Raw genomic sequence first — 21607 nt, 5'->3', positions numbered from 1 at the left:
CATTTATGGCACCAAAACCATGGTGTTTTCGCAGGAAAAAAGAAAGGATATCAGTTATCTGGTGGAGCAGGCCAGCATTATGCACCGCCCCACAACATTAGAAGAGAGTTTTTGGAGCTGGAAACACGAACCCCGAAGCATGTAACGGTGTAATGGCATTGTTATTCACGTATGTATTGTGTTTTTCTTTTGGGTTAATTATGGTGAATTGCTAACACGCAACGTTGATTAGGTTTTAGATGAAACCTTCATACGGGGTCATTACGGTTGTGAATCCATTTTAATTTGGGAATTACCAAGTGTTTTAAGGGATTTGATTTTTACTAAACGTTTAGTAAATCTAGAATTAGAATTAAAATAGATTTAAGCTGATTTTATTATTAATTATAATTATATTTATTAATTTTATATTTTATTATATTTTTAGTTTTAGTTTTACTAATTTTATTAATGGAAAATGTTTATTCATAATTATAATTATCAATTTTTTAATTTTATTTTGACCCAATTAAAATGTTTACAAAATATTACTATATTTCTATATATTGGGTTGGAAAGCGTCTTTTCTAGACAAGTACTTTTAACTTTTTATTATTTTTTAATTGAGCTCACATATAAAAGTTTATAAACATTTACACCACTACAACATTTTCCCATACTTTTTTTCTTTTAAATTTAATTATAAAATGTTATAAAATAAAATATTTACGCCGTAAGGCGTTTCCCTCTGAAATCAACTCCCCTCCTTGCCTACGTGTCATTTTGTGCACCATACGATTAGATGTTAGACGATTACACAAACTTCAAGCGTTAGATCAATGGCAAGGGGAAGGCACACGGACGGAATGGAAGCGGGACTAGGAATGCATGTTGTCAGAACAGCAGTACGTCCTCCCTTCAGTCCAGTGCAGTGGCAGGAACTGGAAGGCCAGGTGTTTGATTTTCAAGTACATGATGGCTTGTGTCCCCGTGCCGCCTGAGATTATCATTCCTATTCAGAAAAGTTTGTTTTCTCTTCGCCAAAGATCTCCTCAGCTTCCTCCTCGTCATCATCTTCCTCCCCCACCCCTAAGTGCAATAGTCAAGTTTATTATAATGGAAGCGCGACTAGGAATGCATGTTTTTAGAACAACAGTACGTCCTCCCTTCAGTCCAGTGCAGTGGTAGGAACTGGAACACCAGGCGTTTGATTTTCAAGTACATGATGGCCTATGTCCCCGTGCCGCCTGAGATTATCGTTCCTATTCAGAAAAGTTTGTTTTCTCTTCACCAAAGATCTCCTAAGCTTCCTCCTCGTCATCATCTTCCTCCGCTACCCCTAAGTGCAATAGTCAAGTTTATTATAGGTAGGTTCTGTAAAAAATAAAGCTTTATTTGAAGTTGATAGGCATTTTATGTTATGGCATTCGCGTCGTGGAGTTCATTCCACATGGGATTCGCTTGCAACATGGATACAGAACCCCGAAGATGTCGGACAATAGACGGTAAGAAATGGCATTGCTCCAGAGATGTCGTTCCAGACCAAAAGTACTGCGAACGCCACATGAATAGTCCTCCCCCCCTTGACACGAAAGAATATGGATGCGATAGGTAGGTTCTGTAACAAATAAATCTTTATTTGAAGCTGGCAGGCATTTTATGTTATGGCATTCACGCCGTGGAGTTTGTTCCACATGGGATTCGCTGGCAACATGGATAGAGAACCCAGAAGATGTTGGACAATAGACGATAAGAAATGGCATTGCTCCAGAGACGTCGTTCCGGACCAAAAGTACTGCGAACGACACATGAATAGGCCCCCCCTTCTCGGCATGAAAGAATATGGATGCGATAGGCAGGTTCTATAAAAAATAAAGCTTTATTTGAAGCTGACAGGCATTTATGTTATGGAATTCGCGCTGTGGAGTTCGTTCCACATGGGATTCACTAGCAACATGGATACAAAACCCGGAAGATGTCGGACAATAGAGATCATACCCTGTATAGAATTCTGGTTTTGTAAAACACTTCCAAGGCTTGCATCACGTTTTGAATTGGATTACATTCTGTCAACAATTGTGATTTGTAAACTTTACTATTCAGTTGACAATCCACATGTCTGATAATCATTACCATGGAGGAAGATAAATGGTCCAGGATTCATGTCGGGACCTCTCAAGGGAATAATATCAACTCCAACACTTTGTATTACTGATAGTCACTAGACTCTGATAACCATTACCTTGGAAAAGAGAAACAGTCTAGGATTCATGTTGGGACCTCACAAAGGAATAAGTCATTGAAGTGGAGGTTGGATTCACAATCACCGCATGGTACCTTCGTAAACAATGCCTAAGTTAATTTGGGCTGCCAGGATTTGTAATACATTTTTATTTGGGAATTGAAATGGGTCAACATGCAATCAAGGTCTGAATCACTGATTCACATTTGCTGGAGAATGATAATATAGAAGTCAAACTACCAACCACCACTGGAAGTTCATAAATAGCATCGAAGGTGTTTTGTCTGGAGGATTAATAGAAGTCAAACTACCAACCAACGCTGGAAGCTCATGTATTGCATCAAAGGTGGCTTATTTAACTGTGGAATTCCTTCTTAACGTTCCAAAGTTTTCTACAGTTTCAATAGTTCCTAAAGTATAGTTTGCCATAAATTATAAATGAAACATGTCTTACTGGCTCTTGGGAATATGTTGTGTAGTGGCATTATGGCATCTTCTGTGTTGTTCAAGTTTCTGCTGTGTAAATAACTGACTTGCTTCCAGATTTTTTGTGCACTGACTATTGCAGCCTATAGATGCACCATAAAACAAATTACAACAAATATAAAGCAGAAGAGTGTTTTGCCTTCACACAGCTGATGTGTAAACATCCAGCCAAAAAACCATGCCAAGCCCCAGACATCCATACAAGTTGAAAAGAAATAGGGCTTTTCGATAACACAGTAAAGCTCAAGGAAAAAAATACTACCATATATTTCTAGATTTTCAGTCAATACATGGTAATATAAAATTCAGGCTTCAACAAATAATTTGGGCCTTGGATCTTCAGACAATACACTCTAAGCTTATTTATCCAACTTCGTTTTTTCTTGAATCAGGTGGCAGTAACACTAAGATACATTGAGTTAACAACAACAAAATTTTAAATTGAGTAACACACATTCCAAGTTAGCCCAAGGCCTTGTGCAGCAATTATCCCTGAATTACCCCTTTCTAACAAGAGGCAAACAACTAATCATGTTTATCAGGGATAGAAAATGTAGGAAATACATCAACTAAAACATGCAAGATAAATATACTAAATGTTAGATTTTTTGTTAATCTTCACATATCCTCTGGACCTGCATCTCCTAGAAAGCAAGGTTTTGTCTTACTGTCTATGTAAGGACAGCTGAATAGTACTTTAGGAAGGTTAACTGACCCTTGCTTTATGAATAGCCCTTTAGGAAGAAAAAATTAATTTAGCCTTTATCTATAGAGAAGTATTGAATACATTTAATTAAATAATAAAAAAATATATAATGAGGCAACAAAAACTGTCACAAAAAAAAAAAGACAGAGGAGAATGCAATAGAGAAGACAGCATGATAATCAAGCAACAACTTGAATAGATAAATTTTAGTCACACTCTGTAAGTGTGGGAGAATTCCAGATAATGTAAGGTTGACTCATGCATTTTATTTCCCAAGCACTGCAATTCTCTATCGTATATTTTACTCTCTAATATTTTTCCACTGTGAATACAACATTCTTTTTGCTAAAATTAAAATATTTCAGTGGATGGTATGTCTTTTATTTGTTGTACATTCATGCCTTAAGAAATAAATTTGATTCCAATTGCTGAGCACTCTAGTGTTGCGAACACAAGTTCAATATCTCTTTTTGATCACTCAAATTTTTTCCAATATTTGATACCAAAGCTAATGGTTTGTTCATAAGGAAGGCTAGACTTTAATTTTCAGGTTGGTTACCTATTTGAAAAAGAAGAAGCAATACAACAAACACCCATGCAAATTAGAAGTCTCAAAGTACACCAGAACCATGGCTGTAGCTAGCTTGACTTTCTTCTTTGTCTAAAATAGATCTGGTTGTAAAATCTAACAGCATGGGATTTCAACTGGAAGCTGTAAATGGGAATTCCATTATTGAACAAGATCATTTAGCATTTTGGAAGAAGATGAAGTCAAACATACCATATGAACTGCAAGAATCAACAAATGGGAAACTAATAATCACAGGACTCTTACTTGTAGCATTTTGAGCATTAATGATCAAATGACTCACATCAGTAGTGCCAAAACACCAAAAGAAAAATGGGGCACACGTGTGTGAAAATAACGTTGTAACTGTGAGATTTGTCTGAGGGAACTTCACCAAATAAAGAGGAGGCTCCTAATATGTAGCCAAACACAACAATCAATTGAAATTCAAGTTGTTTAACATTTATGTATATCAAGTTGTCATCCTAAGATATAGCTGAGGAAGTTTTCACAAATAAAGATGACAACATAAGATGTGGCCAACAACATCAATCACTTCAAAAAATTGTTAGAGATTCCTAGCACCTGTTGATGCACCAATTCAAAATGTACATGCAGTCATCGCCTTGCTTGCATTACTAGCCTAATCTTATGACAGTCTGGTCACTTCATTTGACATAGCCCAGATCGCCATAATAATGCAAGAGAAGACATGAAAGAAATATTCAAGGTTGATAACAAAAAACACAGTTTTCTTTCACCAAGTAAGAACAAGAAGTTCGAGAAAAAGGTTGTTGATCTGACACGAAAATGAGATTCACTTGCAATTATATTTTTTGTTGCTAAAATAGCAAGGTATAATTCATTTATTGCAGAAAGCAATGGCACCACACAAAAGGAGCATTGGAAAATGTTTTCAGTTGAAAAGGACGATAAAGCAAATGTGGCAACATACTTCAGGCCGTCTGAGCCTACAACTTACATCAATGCTCCACCAGTTGGCGCCCTTGCATTTTTCCGTGGTCATACTTCCTAGCAAGCATGTGAAAATTAATGTGCACCAAATTCCTCTCACAGAATTGAATATATTTGTACTCAAAATCTCACCCCAATGAAAAGCCCAAATAAACTATGCACCTGGAAAAGTGCACAGGTAGGCACAGTGGATGCAGGAAGCTTGCAATGGCAGTGGTTTAGGATTATCTGATTTTCATGGCCTCCATGGCTAAGTGGGTAGTACACAATCAAGCACACTGGATGTAGGAGCTTGAGTTTGCAATTGTAATGGCGGTGGTTTATTGTATTTTTTTCAACTAAAAAAATTGTGTTTGGAGCAGTTTTCAGATATATATAAGTTTGCTTGAGATTGGACTGCGTTTGGAGCAATTTTCAGATATATATAATTTTCTTTGAGATTAGACCTCCCTACTTAACTATTAACCATTAAACCAGGTCCTAAAAACTATTGAAGATTTCTGAATGGCTAAGTGGTTCGTTATAAATCTGGTAACTGATTATGATGCAATGGGAAAACACCTTCAGCATCGCTCGAACCTGCGCCCAAATGCAGACCTTGAATGTATCTGTTCCGCGAGACGCTAGGAGCTGCCAATGTAGATAATTTATAGCAGCACGGGGTGGGATTTGTATGCATGGGCCTTCCGGGCGACCGCCAAAATGGTGGATGTCTTTGTTCACAGAGTATAGTTTACCTTACGCCTGGGGCACAGCTTGTAGGGATTCAACACCGCGAGCGGACCTACGAGGTGAGCGAGCACTGTGAGCAGGAGAAACGAATGCTCGAGAGGGTTGCAGAGGACTTGTTCTGGTTGTGCGAATGGAGCAAATGAATGTTTGGCGCGAGGGATCGTTTGAAATTGTGCAGGTGTTGGTTGTCATCACAGCGGGTGCCAGCTCGGAGGTGGTGGGTCACCCGTTCCCGGAAAAAATTGCCGTCGAGCTCCCTGAGAAATGATGGATGGTATGGGCAGGTGTGTATGGTGAGGACGCTATCGGGTGCATTAAATGCCCGATAGGAAGCTGGTTAGCTCTTGCCATGGTCCTTTCCTTTTCTTTATCTTTGTTTTTTGTCTTTCAATAGGCGACAAAGAATCATTAATTTGTTTTCATTATAGCATGGTCCTTTGCCTTTTCTTGATCTTTTTTTCCTCTTTCAACACTTTTCAAAGAAGAATTAATTTGTTTTCATTATAGCATGGTTCTTCCTTTTTTTAATCTCTTTTTTTATCTTTCAATAGTTGTCAAAGAAACATTAATTAGTGTGATATGCTAGAAGCATTAATTAGTGTTATATGCTATCGATTTCTATCGATTACTTTACATAGTGTTATATGTTATCTATTGCCTTACGGCGTTTTCTTTGCAACATCTGGTGCAAATGCTAGTTATTTTGGTTTTTCATATTGGTGTCTGGTGATTTATCATTAGATTTATTCCACCATCTCTAATACTTATTATATTTCTAATTTCCCTCAAGTTTTATTATATTTTGTTTTTATCAAACTATTTTTCCTTCTTTCTTTATCTTTCATTTACCATTTTATGTATTCTTCGCTTTTCGTTATATTTCTTTTAGATTTTTTATTTTTACATATTAATTGCTCTTAAATTTTCTTATTTCTTGTATTTTTTAATCTTCTCTTTTAAAATAAATCATATCAATTTTCAATTTTTATTCATTTTTTAATTATAGTTTATTATTAAATTACTATGATATTTATTCATTTTTAATTTGGTGAAGTGACAACTCTTTAGATGACTCTAGGCAAAGTGAAAGATCAAACCTCGTAGCCGCCACTATAACACCAAGAGTATATCAAATAACCCACAAGCCGTATATACCAGAAACTCAGTTTAGCCTAGGACTGAGATGTCTAGAGACCACCACCAGAACTGGATCCAATATTGTAAGCTCTATTGTGACACATATCCTTTCAGCCTTACTATAACAGATCATAATCTCCCCTCATAGAATTTGAAACCACGTATAGGGGATAACATCCTAGTGAGACAACCATCATGTCATCCCATGAGGACACCAATATTTTTTTATTAAACATACTCCATTACCTTTTAATCCCAACTCTCCTTTTATAGAGAGTCATTTATCTTCTTAACCATTATTTGATTTTGACCGTAGTGAATTTGTACACTTTCCTTTTATGGTTTGACCATTTCGCCCAAATATTTGGATTATATCCTTAAATATTTAGTTTATTTCATTTCATGTTTTAATAAATAATTTTCCTTTTCAAAAGCTATTCATTCCATTACTCCACATTCATCTTGATATTTATAGTTTTTTTCCTTCCATTATTTTTAATCTTATCTATTTTTTTTTGAATTCTAGCTTGTGTGATCCATAATGAATTAAGAAAAGTATTTCAATAGAAATTACATAAGAGAAATTTTTGGTTGACATGTTTCAAACCAACAAGTTTTGTTCATTATCAGGGCTAGATGGAGAGGCAGACCATTGAAAAGGCTTAAATAGAGAGCAATGTAGAGACCATAATTTCAGGTAACAACTATATTTGAACAATAATATTAAAATTGTGATATTAATTTATTAGTAGCTATATTAAACGGCTAACATTTGAAAAAAAAAAAATATTAAATTATTAATTATTAAAAAAATATTAATAATTAACAACTACATTAAACGACTAGTTTTTGAAAAACAATCTTTAAATTAATTTATTAAAATCAAATATTATTGAAAAATTCTATTACTAAAGAAAAAAAATGAAAATCCAAACAAGGAGGGAAGTAAAAAACTATAAAAAGGAGTCAAGACCCTAATCGAGACAAGATGATTTAATAAATAAAAATAAATAATGGAAAATAATAAAATAAAACAAAAATGTACACAAGTCAAAAGAAATATATATATATATATTCAAGGAAAAGTAACCAATAAATAAAACATGTTCAACAATAAAATACGGGGTTGAGACCCATTAAACAGATAACAAAAATACATAAAGGAGTTAAGAACAAATAGGATGATAAAATACTTAAAAAAAATGAAGGATCAAGAAAATAAACTCTAATGAAGACTAAACCAACAAAAAATACTATAAAAAGGACATCAATGCCTACATAGATAAATAAACAAACAAAATAAATCTCAAAAAGATACCTAAAAAACTAGGAGGACAAGGGAGGGATCAAACTTCTACTAATAATCCAACCATCATCTTTATTCAAATTATTGGGTCTTTTTTTAATTTTAGGACCTCCCTCAATTTACGATGATGGAAATGACTAACCATAGCAACGACTTGAGCCTCCTCAATGCATATGTGATGCTTAGATTTATCTGCATGCTCTGCCAAAGCAAAGTAGTGGGTCCTACCATGACTGATGTCAGGAGCATGCTCATGAATTCTTTGATTAATTGAGCAATCAGTCTCACCAATGTAGGGAGTCCCACAAGAGCATGGGATAATGTAAACACCCTTCTTATTCTTGGGGTCCACTGACTCTTTTAAAAATCTAAGGGAGCTCCATATGGTATTTAAAGTCCTTAAGGTTGAAGCCACCTTATGCTTCCTTAGGTTCCTTGCAATTTTGTCAGTGTTCCCTTAGATAAAAGGAAGATGAACACCAGAAAATTGATCCTTGGTATCTTTCTTAGCACTAGGACCTTTTTTAGCTATGAGGAAAGCCTTCATACATTGGTGTCTACCATACCCGTTATTAAATAAAACTCTTAGGAGATGTGCTTTCTCTTCATTGAGATGGTTGTCATAAAAAACTCTTAAAGCTCTAGTCACTTAAGTGTTGGGAACACCAAGATTTTGAGTTGGGAAATCATGAGAATTAGCATGAAGATATTGTTACGTATGAGTTTTCTTACGAAATACCTAATGATAAAAAGAGCCATTATCATTCCTTGAGAGGAGAACATCATGGAAGGGTAGACTACCATTACTTTCAAATTCCATGGTGAACTTAATGGAACTATATTGATTGTTAATATGGATGAAAAAAATTCCAACTTTTCCTTACCATGGGACCACATGACACAAGTGTCATCCACAAACCTCATCCACATATTAGGTAGAAGATGAGAAGAAGCTAAGGCATTTGATTCAAAATGCTCCATGAATAGATTAGCTACCGTAGAGGAGAGGGGAGAAACCCATGACAACACAACAGGTTTGCTCATAGAATTCCCAATCGAATGAAAAGAAAGTAGAAGTAAGACAAATACCAACTAAATTAGCCATGTTAGGATGCGTAACATGTTGGCATTATGATTCAAGTGTTGTCCTTGATGGCAACTCACTCAGAGGATGGTACAGGTGCTCAGAGGTTGGTACAGGTGATGGCATCTTAATCAGAAGACAGATCTCAGTACAGCATGCCAAGGAAGCTCATACACGCCGTTTCGTTAAGCCCAAGTCGCGTGTACACGCTAGTTCGATTCATAAAAAGCGCGTGTATGTGGAAAGGTTCCTTTGGTCCATGGTGGTTAGTCCTTGGAAGTTGTGCCTATGATTTCAGACCATTGTGTCTCGACGGGCGTGTCGATCCCTAGTTTTGAAGTTGATGGTATTGTGTTACTATGGTTTTGGCTCTTGGTATTGAGCTAGGCCTAAGACTATATAAGGAGAAGAAGATCATTAGGCAAAATTATCTTTCGACAAGGCTTGAATATCTAAGAGAGAAAGAGATCTGATATGCAGGTTCTGGGTTGCTTGATCTAAGCCAAGGAGAGATCACATCGGTTGATGGAAGACTAGATCTAAGGATAGATCGGGATCTAATGGTTTGAAATGCACTATCATGATATGGTTGATTATGCGTATTTCTAGATCTGCATATTGTCGCAATGTTACGTTTTGGATCTAACTAATGTCTGGTACAGCTGCAAATTGAGAAAGTTTATTTTTAGATCTGTACGCAGGTTGGCTTCGGTAAAAGCGCGTGTATACGCAGGTTTTGCTCATTGAAGTAGCGTATATCTTTTGAAGCTTGATTTTGGGTTTACAGTGGGGTCTGACTGTTATTGCAGAGTTCTGTAGTCTGCTCTGTGTTCTGGTAACTGGTGATTGACAGGGTTCAGTGGTTCAGTGATTCAAAGTTTGGTTGTTTTATGCTTCAATGATCTGTTGTGGAAATTGAATGATTTGTGGTCTTCAGATTGTAATGTTGTGCTTCAGGAATATCCAAGTCTGAAAATGTATGAAAAGTGATATCTGAAAGAAGGAAGATTGTAGGTCAGCACCTACGTACTAGTATCTTGGCTAGTACAAGAGCAAAGGGGGTTGGAGCTCCCTTCCAAGGAAGTTTGGAGAACGAGAGAAGGTTGTAGCCTTCTGCAGGTTGTAGCCTGCGTACTGGTATAAGGCTGCACCAGTACAAAAGATTGTAAACTGAAGTTTCATATTAAAGAAAGATAGAGACAACTTGCAGCAGGTGGTTTTCACCCACATTGGGTTTCCACCTTATATCTTGGTGTTCATGTGTGTGGCTTTTTATCTGTTCTGTTATACTGCACATGTTTACTGTTAATGTGGTGAATAATGTCCTGATGCACTTAATTGAAGAATAAGCTAACTAAATTGTGAGTTTTCTTCTTATACGCTGTTTTACTTCGTCACAGTAGCGTGTACACGCTGGTTCACTTAACTGAAGTAGCGTATATGTTTCTGAGCATTTAAAAAGTTTGATTAATCTGATAATACTGATTCACCCCCCCTCTCAGTATTATTTCCAACAATTGGTATCAGAGCAGGTCCTTCAGAGAAGCTTGATCGCTTGAAGGAAGATCATTCATCATGAGCAACTACGAGAAAGAAGCATCAATCAGGCCACCGGTTTTTGATGGAACAAATTTCAATTATTGGAAGGTAAGAGTTACTGCATATCTTCAATCTCTTGGTACAGAAGTTTGGGACATTGTAGAAACAGGCTATGTTTTCCTTCAGCTACTCCTACAGATCCAGCTGAGAAAAAGGCATATGAAACAAATGCAAAAGCAGTCAGTACTCTATTAGGAAGTATATCTCAAACAGAATTCATGAAGGTCATGCACTTCAAATCAGCAAAAGAGATATGGGACAAAATGATCACTAGCTATGAAGGAGATGAACAGGTAAAGCAAGCTAAACTTCAAACTCTCAGGATTCAATATGAGACCCTCAAGATGTATAATGATGAAAGTGTGGCTAATTATTTTCTTCGGGTAGATGAGATTGTTAATTGTATGAAAAATTTGGGTGAAGAAATAAAAGAGACTATAGTAGTTCAAAAGATTCTAAGATCATTATCCCCCAAGTTTGAATCTAAAGTATCTGCAATAGAAGAAAAGGAAAATCTCAAAGTTCTCACTATGTCTCAGCTACATGGAATTCTAACTGCTTATGAAATGAGAAAGGGAGGTCCATCAGACAGAAGGGAAGCTGCTTTTAAGGCATCAAGAAAAGAAGATTACTATGAAGCAAGCCATGTTCCAGAAGAAGAGGAAGAAGAATCAAATTTTGTCAGAAATCTTCAAAGGGGTGCTGGAAGGTTCAGAGGTAAGCTACCTTTCAAATGCTTTGCTTGTGGAAGAGTAGGTCATTATGCTGCAAAATGTCCTAATAAGGATAAAGGAAAAGAACCTGCTAGATGGAATAAGAAACAAAGTGCAAATAAGAAAAGCTACTACACCCATGAAGATAGTGATGGCTTATCAAACAGTGATGAAGATGAACAAGGTAATAAATATAAGCTATTAATGGCATTTGAAGATGATGATTATGAGGATGCTGTAGATGTGGATAATCTCTATAATGAAATTACTAGACTCAAGAGATGCATAGAAGAAAAGAGTGTGATCATTGATACTTTGCAATTTCAAATTGATGAAAAGGAAAAACATCTTGAAAAACTAGAAGGTGAAATTGTTGGTCTCAGAAAAGAAATTGAGAAAACAAAAGCTATTAATCTTAAGTTTGTCAAAGGATCTGAAACTTTGGATGAGATTATCAATGTGCAGCGGTCTCCTCTAAACAAGACAGGTTTGGGCTATAATGGAGAAACCTCTCAAGCATCCACCTCAAAAAGTTATCTTGATGCAGCAAGAAGAAATGAGCAGAAGAACAATGAAGATAATCAGGTAAAGCAGGGACGAATTACAAACAGAAACTATCAGGGACAATCCTTCTTAAGGGTGAACAAAAGCTACAACCAACCACAGGTAAAATCTTCTCAGTTTGGCACAAGAATAGATGAAAATAGAAATTACAATCAGTTGGCTGGTAGATTCAATAACCGCAGAAGCTTCTTCAATGGACAATGCTTTTCTTGCCATAACTTTGGTCACAAAGCAGCTCAATGTGTTGCATATAAAACAATCATGACTAGGGAAGCTCAAAAACAAAGAAGTATGACAGGGATTACAAAGAGGACCTATAACAACTTTTCGGTTCTTGAAAATGAAGTTGAATGTTCTATTTGCAATAATTTTGGTCATAAAGAATCTGAATGCAGGAGCAGGTTTCAGGAGAAAAAGGAACAAGCCACGAGCACCAAAAAATGGAGAATAAAAGAACCTCAGACAGAAAGATGTGGGATAGCGTTTTATGCAGAAGGACAGGAAAATCTATGGTACATTGACAGTGGATGTTCGAAACATATGACAGGTGATAAAGAAAAACTTGAATCTTATTCTACTTTAGAAAAGGGAAAGAAAGTTTCTTTTGGAAATGATACTCCTGCAACTATAAAAGGAAAAGGTATTGCTCCTTTGAAAGAAAAGGTCAAGGCTGGAAATGTTTTGTATGTTGATGGATTGAAGCATAATCTTCTAAGTGTCAGCCAGATGTGTGATCAAAAAACCGAGGTTATTTTCAGATCGAATGGATGTCTTGTTCGTGATCTTGATACAGGTAAAACAGTTCTCAAAGGCAAAAGAACTCCAAATAATCTGTACATATTTGAAGAAGGACAACAACAATGCTATCTTAGCAAGGATGAAGAGCACTGGTTATGGCATCGAAGGTTGGGACATCTAAGCTTCTCACAAATAAGAAAAGCATGCAAATATCAGGCAGTTCGCGATCTTCCAGATATCAAAATTCCAGACAACACCATATGCAAATCTTGTCAGTTTGGAAAGCAAACCAGAACTAACTTTCCAGAAAAGGAAGGATCAGCTAGCTTGCCTCTTGAGCTAGTCCATACAGATGTATGTGGTCCATTTAGGAAAAGGACACCTCGAGGAGAAGAATATCTGATATTATTCATTGATGATTTCTCAAGGTTTGTTTGGTTAGGGCTTATGAAGCACAAAGATGAAGCATTCGAAAAATTCAAATCCTTCAAAGCATTGGCTGAAAATGAATCAGGACACAAAATTAAGTGCCTCAGATCTGACAGAGGTGGGGAGTTCACATCAAATGAATTTTTCGATTTCTGCGATGAACATGGGATAAGAAGAGAATTCTCTACAGCTAGAACTCCTCAGCAAAATGGGGTTGTGGAAAGAATGAACAGAACTATCCAACAAATGGCTCGTGCTATGCTCGATGAATCAGGTACTCCTGCAACCTTCTGGGGTGAAGCTGCACATGCTGCTGTTATCATTCTTAACAAAACAAATGTCCGAGTAAACAGCACTCAAACACCTCATGAGCTTTGGAGTGGTAAAACTCCTTCCGTGAAGCATTTCAAAATCTTTGGGAGCAAATGTTATATTAAGAATACTGATGAGCAACTTGGCAAACTTGAACCTAGAGCAGATGAGGGCATTCTTCTTGGTTATTCTCCACATAGCAAAGCATACAAGTGCTACAATAAAAGACTTGGCAGAATTGTTGACAGTATTGATATAGTGGTTGATGAGAAGGGATATATTCCTAGGCAAGTTCATCATGAAGACATTGAAGAAGATGAAGGTTACTCTCAAAGGCGAAATGATGAAGAAGAAGAACCTCAAGAAGAAGAAGAATCTCAAGAAGAACCAGAGGAGCAGACAAGAATAGAAGAGAAGACTCCATCCAGATATGTCCAAAAGAATCATCCAGAAACTCAGATTGTGGGGCAGAAAGAAGCAGGAGTACAAACAAGAAGGACACTTGCAGAAGCTTCAAGCTACTTGGCTCTACTCTCCTCCATTGAACCACAAAATGTGAAAGAAGCATGCAAAGATGAATGTTGGGTCAAAGCAATGGATGAAGAACTTGAGCAAATCGAAAGGAACAACACTTGGGAATTAGTTCCTAGACCAAAAGATAAGAATGTAATAGGAACAAAATGGGTCTTCAAGAATAAGTTAAATGAAAATGGAGAAGTAATTAGAAACAAGGCCAGACTTGTTTGTAAAGGGTATGCACAGCAAGAAGGAATAGATTTTGAAGAGACCTTTGCTCCTGTGGCAAGACTAGAGGCCATCCGAATGTTCCTTGCTCTCTCAAGCTTTCAAAACTTCAAGGTATTTCAAATGGACGTGAAATCAGCCTTCCTGAATGGAGACTTAGAAGAAGAAGTATATATTGAGCAGCCAGATGGGTTCATTCTTGGAAATGATCCAAACCTTGTATGCAGATTGAAAAAGGCACTCTATGGGCTCAAACAAGCTCCAAGGGCTTGGTACTATCGGTTGGACAAATATCTTCACCAACAAGGCTTTTCAAAAGGATCAGCAGATAGCAATCTCTATATAAAAGTTGAAAATAACAAATTGCTAATTCTTGTTGTTTATGTAGATGATATTATTTTTGGCAGCAATGAAGAGACCATGAGTCAAAACTTTGCCTTGGTTATGCAGAAAGAATTCGAAATGTCACTTCTTGGAGAATTGACATATTTTCTTGGATTGCAAATCCAACAAAATGAAGGAGGTATCTTCTTGTCTCAAACCAAATACCTCAAGCAGATCTTGAAGAAGTATGGCATGGAAGAGTCAAAGCCAGTATGTACACCCATGGTTACAGGATGCAGCCTCAGTGCAAATGATGAATCAGCAGCAGTTCACCAACCCACTTATAGATCCATGATTGGGAGTTTGCTTTATTTGACAGGTACTCGACCAGATATTACACATGCAGTAGGAATGGTTGGAAGATTTCAAGCCAACCCAAAGGAAACTCATCTTCAGGCAGTCAAAAGAATCTTCAAATATCTTCAAGGGACCCAAAACTATGGCTTATGGTATCCTAGAAATACTGATCTCACTCTTCATGCTTACACAGATGCAGATTGGGCTGGAAGTGTGGATGATAGGAAAAGCACAAGTGGAGGTGCTTTCTTCATGGGTTCCAGATTAGTATCTTGGTTCAGCAAGAAACAAAGTTCGATTGCCTTATCTACAGCTGAAGCAGAATATGTGGCTGCAGCATCTTGTTGCACACAACTTCTTTGGATGATGCAGACCTTGCAGGACTTTCAAATCACTTGCACTCCACCTGTCTCTATCTTATGTGATAATACAAGTGCAATCAGCATTTCAAAGAATCCTGTCATGCACTCAAAGACCAAGCACATACCAATCAAGTACCATTTTCTTCGGGAACAAGTGCTTGAGCAGAAGGTCAAGTTGGAGTATGTTCCTTCTAAGGAGCAAGTTGCTGATATTCTCACAAAACCACTGCCCAGGGAAACTTTTGAATATCTCAGACAAAAGCTGGGAGTAGTTGATGCTTCATCCTGTTGTTGAAGTTTGTTTGTTCTACAGAAAAGTTGGTATACGCAGGTTACGGAAGGGATATGAGCGTATACACGCGGATTCATGTTGGGTAAGTCGCGTGTATGCTGGACGCTTGTTGCAGAAAGAATATCCGCGTACATACGCTGTTTTATACAGGATAAAACGCGTATATGAAGTTCTGAACAGCAAGGGAAAACTCTGAAGTTCTGAACAGCAATAGGAATGTCAGAATTCTTCAGGCACAGTTTCAGGGAGTGCAACAGGCACAGGTTCAGGGGGAGCAGCTCAAAAGTCTCATAAAGCATTGTTGGCATTCAGATGTTTTGGTTGTTGGTTTCAGGAGAAGGAGCTCAGAAAGAAATTCTGGTTGCTGATCTAACAAGATGTTTATCAGATGCTGCTGGTGTCTTTCCTAAGTCTTGGTCTAGATCTGTTGTCTCTATGTCATGTATCTCTCTTGTCATATCTCTTTTATGGTGTCAAGGTCATGTAACGGCCTATGTTGGTTTCCCCACTATGCCTGGGATGAATGCTGTAATATAATTGGTTGTTTCTGATATGTCCCCTCTTGGTAGGGAGTATGGATGTATGTATTGAGTCTTTTGGTGATAGGAAGGTCCCTTATGGTGTATAAGTCTTGGTTCTTGTTGAAGAACATCTTTTTCAGATCTGGCCTACTGTCAGGGGGAGCACGAGTCAGCACAGCCAAGCAGAGGTATCAGCATGTCCTCAGGGGGAGCACAGCCCTTTGCCCTTGATGTCAAAGGGGGAGAGTGACTTGGTGTGGTGGTTGCCATCAAGTCCAAAGGGGGAGATTGTTGGCATTATGATTCAAGTGTTGTCCTTGATGGCAACTCACTCAGAGGATGGTACAGGTGCTCAGAGGTTGGTACAGGTGATGGCAACTTAATCAGAAGACAGATCTCAGTACAGCATGCCAAGGAAGCTCATACACGCCGTTTCGTTAAGCCCAAGTCGCGTGTACACGCTAGTTCGATTCATAAAAAGCGCGTGTATGTGGAAAGGTTCCTTTGGTCCATGGTGGTTAGTCCTTGGAAGTTGTGCCTATGATTTCGGACCATTGTGTCTCGACGGGCGTGTCGATCCCTAGTTTTGAAGTTGATGGTATTGTGTTACTATGGTTTTGGCTCTTGGTATTGAGCTAGGCCTAAGACTATATAAGGAGAAGAAGATCATTAGGCAAAATCATCTTTCGACAAGGCTTGAATATCTAAGAGAGAAAGAGATCTGATATGCAGGTTCTGGGTTGCTTGATCTAAGCCAAGGAGAGATCACATCGGTTGATGGAAGACTAGATCTAAGGATAGATCGGGATCTAATGGTTTGAAATGCACTATCATGATATGGTTGATTATGCGTATTTCTAGATCTGCATATTGTCGCAATGTTATGTTTTGGATCTAACTAATGTCTGGTACAGCTGCAAATTGAGAAAGGTTATTTTTAGATCTGTACGCAGGTTGGCTTCGGTAAAAGCGCGTGTATACGCGGGTTTTGCTCATTGAAGTAGCGTATATCTTTTGAAGCTTGATTTTGGGTTTACAGTGGGGTCTGACTGTTATTGCAGAGTTCTGTAGTCTGCTCTGTGTTCTGGTAACTGGTGATTGACAGGGTTCAGTGGTTCAGTGATTCAAAGTTTGGTTGTTTTATGCTTCAATGATCTGTTGTGGAAATTGAATGATTTGTGGTCTTCAGATTGTAATGTTGTGCTTCAGGAATATCCAAGTCTGAAAATGTATGAAAAGTGATATCTGAAAGAAGGAAGATTGTAGGTCAGCACCTACGTACTAGTATCTTGGCTAGTACAAGAGCAAAGGGGGTTGGAGCTTCCTTCCAAGGAAGTTTGGAGAACGAGAGAAGGTTGTAGCCTTCTGCAGGTTGTAGCCTGCGTACTGGTATAAGGCTGCACCAGTACAAAAGATTGTAAACTGAAGTTTCATATTAAAGAAAGATAGAGACAACTTGCAGTAGGTGGTTTTCACCCACATTGGGTTTCCACCTTATATCTTAGTGTTCATGTGTGTGGCTTTCTATCTGTTCTGTTATACTGCACATGTTTACTGTTAATGTGGTGAATAATGTCCTGATGCACTTAATTGAAGAATAAGCTAACTAAATTGTGAGTTTTCTTCTTATACGCTGTTTTACTTCGTCACAGTAGCGTGTACACGCTGGTTCACTTAACTGAAGTAGCGTATATGTTTCTGAGCATTTAAAAAGTTTGATTAATCTGATAATACTGATTCACCCCCCCTCTCAATATTATTTCCAACATAACACACTTAGTTATTTTGTGGCCTCATTGATAGGGGTATTAGTGTGGAGGGAGACCACAACGGAGCTCACAAGCGTTGGAAATAATACTAAGAGAAGGGGGGGGGGTGAATCAGTATTATCATATCTATAATTTTATTTCCCAAATAGATTTATATACGCTACTTCAGTGAAGTGAACTAGCATGTACACATGACTATACTTGAAGAAACCAGCGTATATGCAGAGACCTTTTGATTTAGACAACTTATCATGTATTGATCTTAAACCAGTATATCAAAGATTTATTAGACAATGCAGTAAAAGTAGAATAAAGCATGAAACATAAGCAACACACCTGAACATCGAGATATAAGGTGGAAACCCAATGTGGGTAAAAACCACCTACTGATCTTGTCTCTGTCTTCCTTTTAATAATAAGAAAATCTGTTTACAATATTGTACTGGTGCAGACTCATACCACTATGCAAGCTCCCACCTGCAGAAGGCTACAACCTTCTCTCATTCTCCAGCTACTACTGGAAGGGAGGTACAACCCCCTAGCTCTTGTATTAGCCAATATGTTTACTAGTACGTAGGTTCCAACCTACAGAAAACTCCACTCTTCCACCAGGGACCACGTTTCAGGAATTTTCAGACTGGATGCTCCTGGAACACAACACCACAATCTGAAGGCCATGTTTCATCCAATTTTCATACTTGACCCATCAATAACATTGAAACTCAAAAAATCATAACTGCAATACAACTATCAAATACATCTGCATCAACCAATCACTGAAACTCAATCATCCATTTCTGAATCAACCACAACTGAATCAATCAATCACTTGAAAACCCATCATCACTGAAGAAAATCACAATCAATCAATCTGATCATTTGGAACACTGTCACCAGAATACAGTCACCAAAACACAAAGTAAAACCCAGAACTCTGTAACAACAAACAGAAATAACTGAAACTTTAAACATCATACTTCATAAGGTATACGTTAATTCCATGTGTCAAATCAGCATGTATACACACTTTTACCAAAGGGAATTAGCGTACATATTTTCAAATTCAAATTTATGATGTATACGCTACTTTGATATGCTAAACCAACATGTATACGCTCTTTTACTAAAGCAAACCTATGTACAGATCTATAAATTCTAACTTAAAACATCACAACTATTCCATACTTCAGTCATACCCATATCATCACATTTACAGAATAAAAAATGCGTTAGTATTCAGATCTAGATTGTTCAAGATCAAACCACATAATGACAATACTCTTAAGCCTTTATGATCCCAATTCATCAACCTTAATCTGCCATCTAGGTGCATCCTTATATTTGATCAAGCAAACCATCAGAGGCTCATTAACCTGCACATATGATCCAACACTTCATAAGATATTCAAATCCCTACACCCATGGCTTAATGATCTTCTCCTCCTTATATAGTTTTAGGCCTTTCGCAATACCATGGACCAAAACTTCTTAGGGCCAATAACTTGGACCAAATATCTCGGACCAATCAAATACCTTGGACCAAAAACTTTTGGTTTTCCAAGATAGACACGCTTTTCCTTCTATGAAAGTGCATTTGTACGTTTATTCTCCTTTTGTTTAGTAAACCTGCGTGTATACGCAACTTGGACAAGGTGAACTTGCGTATACCTCTCTTTCTTCATTCTTTGGAGTCTGATTTGTAATTCTTTGTTGTTGACCTACTGCACTGTGATCTTTCATCTCAGTGAGTTGCCATCAAGGACAATGCCTGTATCATAATTCCAACAACAAGCTTGTCATCCTGATCAATATTGAAACTCTTTAACTCATTGACAAACAATGCAGAGTCCTTGATGAAGGATTCTATATGGGCAACAATGGGCTTAAGATTCTCGGCTAAATATTTAGCAAGAAGATAAGTTGGCCCTCCTATCATGTTGAAAATGGGTCTTAGATGAGCCCCTTCCTTATGAATCTTTGGCAGGCCATAGATTATGGGGGTAAGAAGGAAACTTTCTATAAGCTTACAAATGAACGAGCTGACTGAACTTCTAGCCTTTATAGAAATAACCACACTTTTGAAAATCTTCTTTAGGGGATCCTTGTTAAGTTTTCTGTAGCTCTCGCCATTATGGAGGTGGTCCAACATCTTCCAATGGTAATCATCTTTAACAACAATAACCACAACACCACCTTTGTCAGCTTTGAGAACAACAATATTCTTATTATTGTTTAATGATTTGTAAGCATCAAACTTAGGTTTGCTAATGTTGTTCTTGGGGGGCTTTGCCTTTCTAGGGACAACCACACAGTCTTGACGAATGATATATTTAGTGACATCCAGTAAGTCTCTAATACCATATTCAATGTCACAAATGATGTTATCAACCAGGATATTTCTATGAGCAAGAGAAAAATTTAAACCTTTCTACAAAAGACTAAAGACACAGGGATCAAAAGAAAATCTAGAGAGATTTACAACCTTATTACTAGAAGAGGAGAGAAAATTGGAACAAACATTATTATCCAAACTTAGAGCCTTATTACCAATTCTAATATTATTACAATTAGCATTGAAAACATAGTCATTAACCTCATTAATATTATTATTATTACTATTGAGCCCAATGATATTATTATTATACAAATTATTATTATTATTATTATTATTACTATTATTCAATTGGTAAACCTAAGAATCACATCTTGTTCGTTGTCCCACAACTTTTACAATGTTAATATTTTCATTTCGACATTGAATATTTTAATGATTATATATGTCACTTCTATTACTATATTATGATATCATCTTGTACTTTTACTCCAATTATATGGGTATTATCAACATGACATCACTAACTAAATTCTTAAATGTTTTCAAGTCAACAAGTTAGTTGGGTCACGTGTTTTCACTTATTATAGTATAAAGCCTAAACCTAGTTGATAAAATTCCTTAGAAAATTTTTTGTATTCCATTGAAGCATTCTCCTTAATAGTTTTCTGAAGGTCTCTAAGGTTTGCCAATTTTTATTTTTAATTTTAATTTTTTTTTGTCAATTATTACTTATCACAATATTTCTCTTAATTCCCACATCTTTTATGACATATAATAGAAGTGTTGTAGCATGATAATTCAAACTCCATATCCTATAGTGTGTATTCTTCCATTTTTAATGACAGACAAATATATTTTCTATAACTTCTCTTTAACATCAACCTTGGGGCACCCTTAACTTTACTTCCTTTAATTAATTCACAGTGAGATAGTATATCATCCTTGAGAATACTTCCCATGATTTTTTTTCATTAGTATAAATGAAGCCAACACTCATATTTTAGAAAAACCTATGCAAACCAAAATAAGTAATTAGAGATGTAAAAATATGCATGAACAATGACTTCTACTTTCATTATTCGAAAATGTAATTTAATATTGTGTGATATATCCAAATTGAATCTACTTCCCTCTACTTAAAACCACTGATAGTAGGTATATCCATTATTTTCATCTCCCATTAATCGATTTAGTTTTGTATGCATTATACACAGTAATTAAAAATGTCGTGTCTCAAGGTTGGTAGATTCAAGTGGATGGTGGAGGGATAGTGATGTATTTCCCTAGATAAAAAAAAATGAAAAATATTACTTGTAGAGATTAGGAAAATATT

General features: G+C 36.8%; 1 long non-coding RNA gene across 2 annotated transcripts in view; it reads right to left on the bottom strand.

Annotated features, from left to right (window-relative positions):
* The window catches only part of LOC149235506 (uncharacterized), a 162330-nt gene that overhangs the window by 103305 nt on the left and 37418 nt on the right, over positions 1-21607 (bottom strand). Inside the window, exon 2 of one of the 2 annotated variants that reach the window (XR_016268296.1) lies at positions 18151-18586. The exons of the other annotated variant lie outside the window; for it this stretch is intronic. This is a non-coding gene — a long non-coding RNA (uncharacterized LOC149235506). Of the gene's footprint in view, positions 1-18150; positions 18587-21607 lie in introns of those variants that run through there. 2 annotated transcript variants of the gene reach the window in all.

This window comes from Pinus tabuliformis, chromosome 8 (genome assembly GCF_031772625.1).
Source record: "Pinus tabuliformis cultivar Carrire ecotype Pingquan chromosome 8, CPIR1, whole genome shotgun sequence".
In the NCBI taxonomy this organism is placed as follows: domain Eukaryota; kingdom Viridiplantae; phylum Streptophyta; class Pinopsida; order Pinales; family Pinaceae; genus Pinus; species Pinus tabuliformis.
This window is presented reverse-complemented; position numbering and strand designations above follow the sequence as displayed.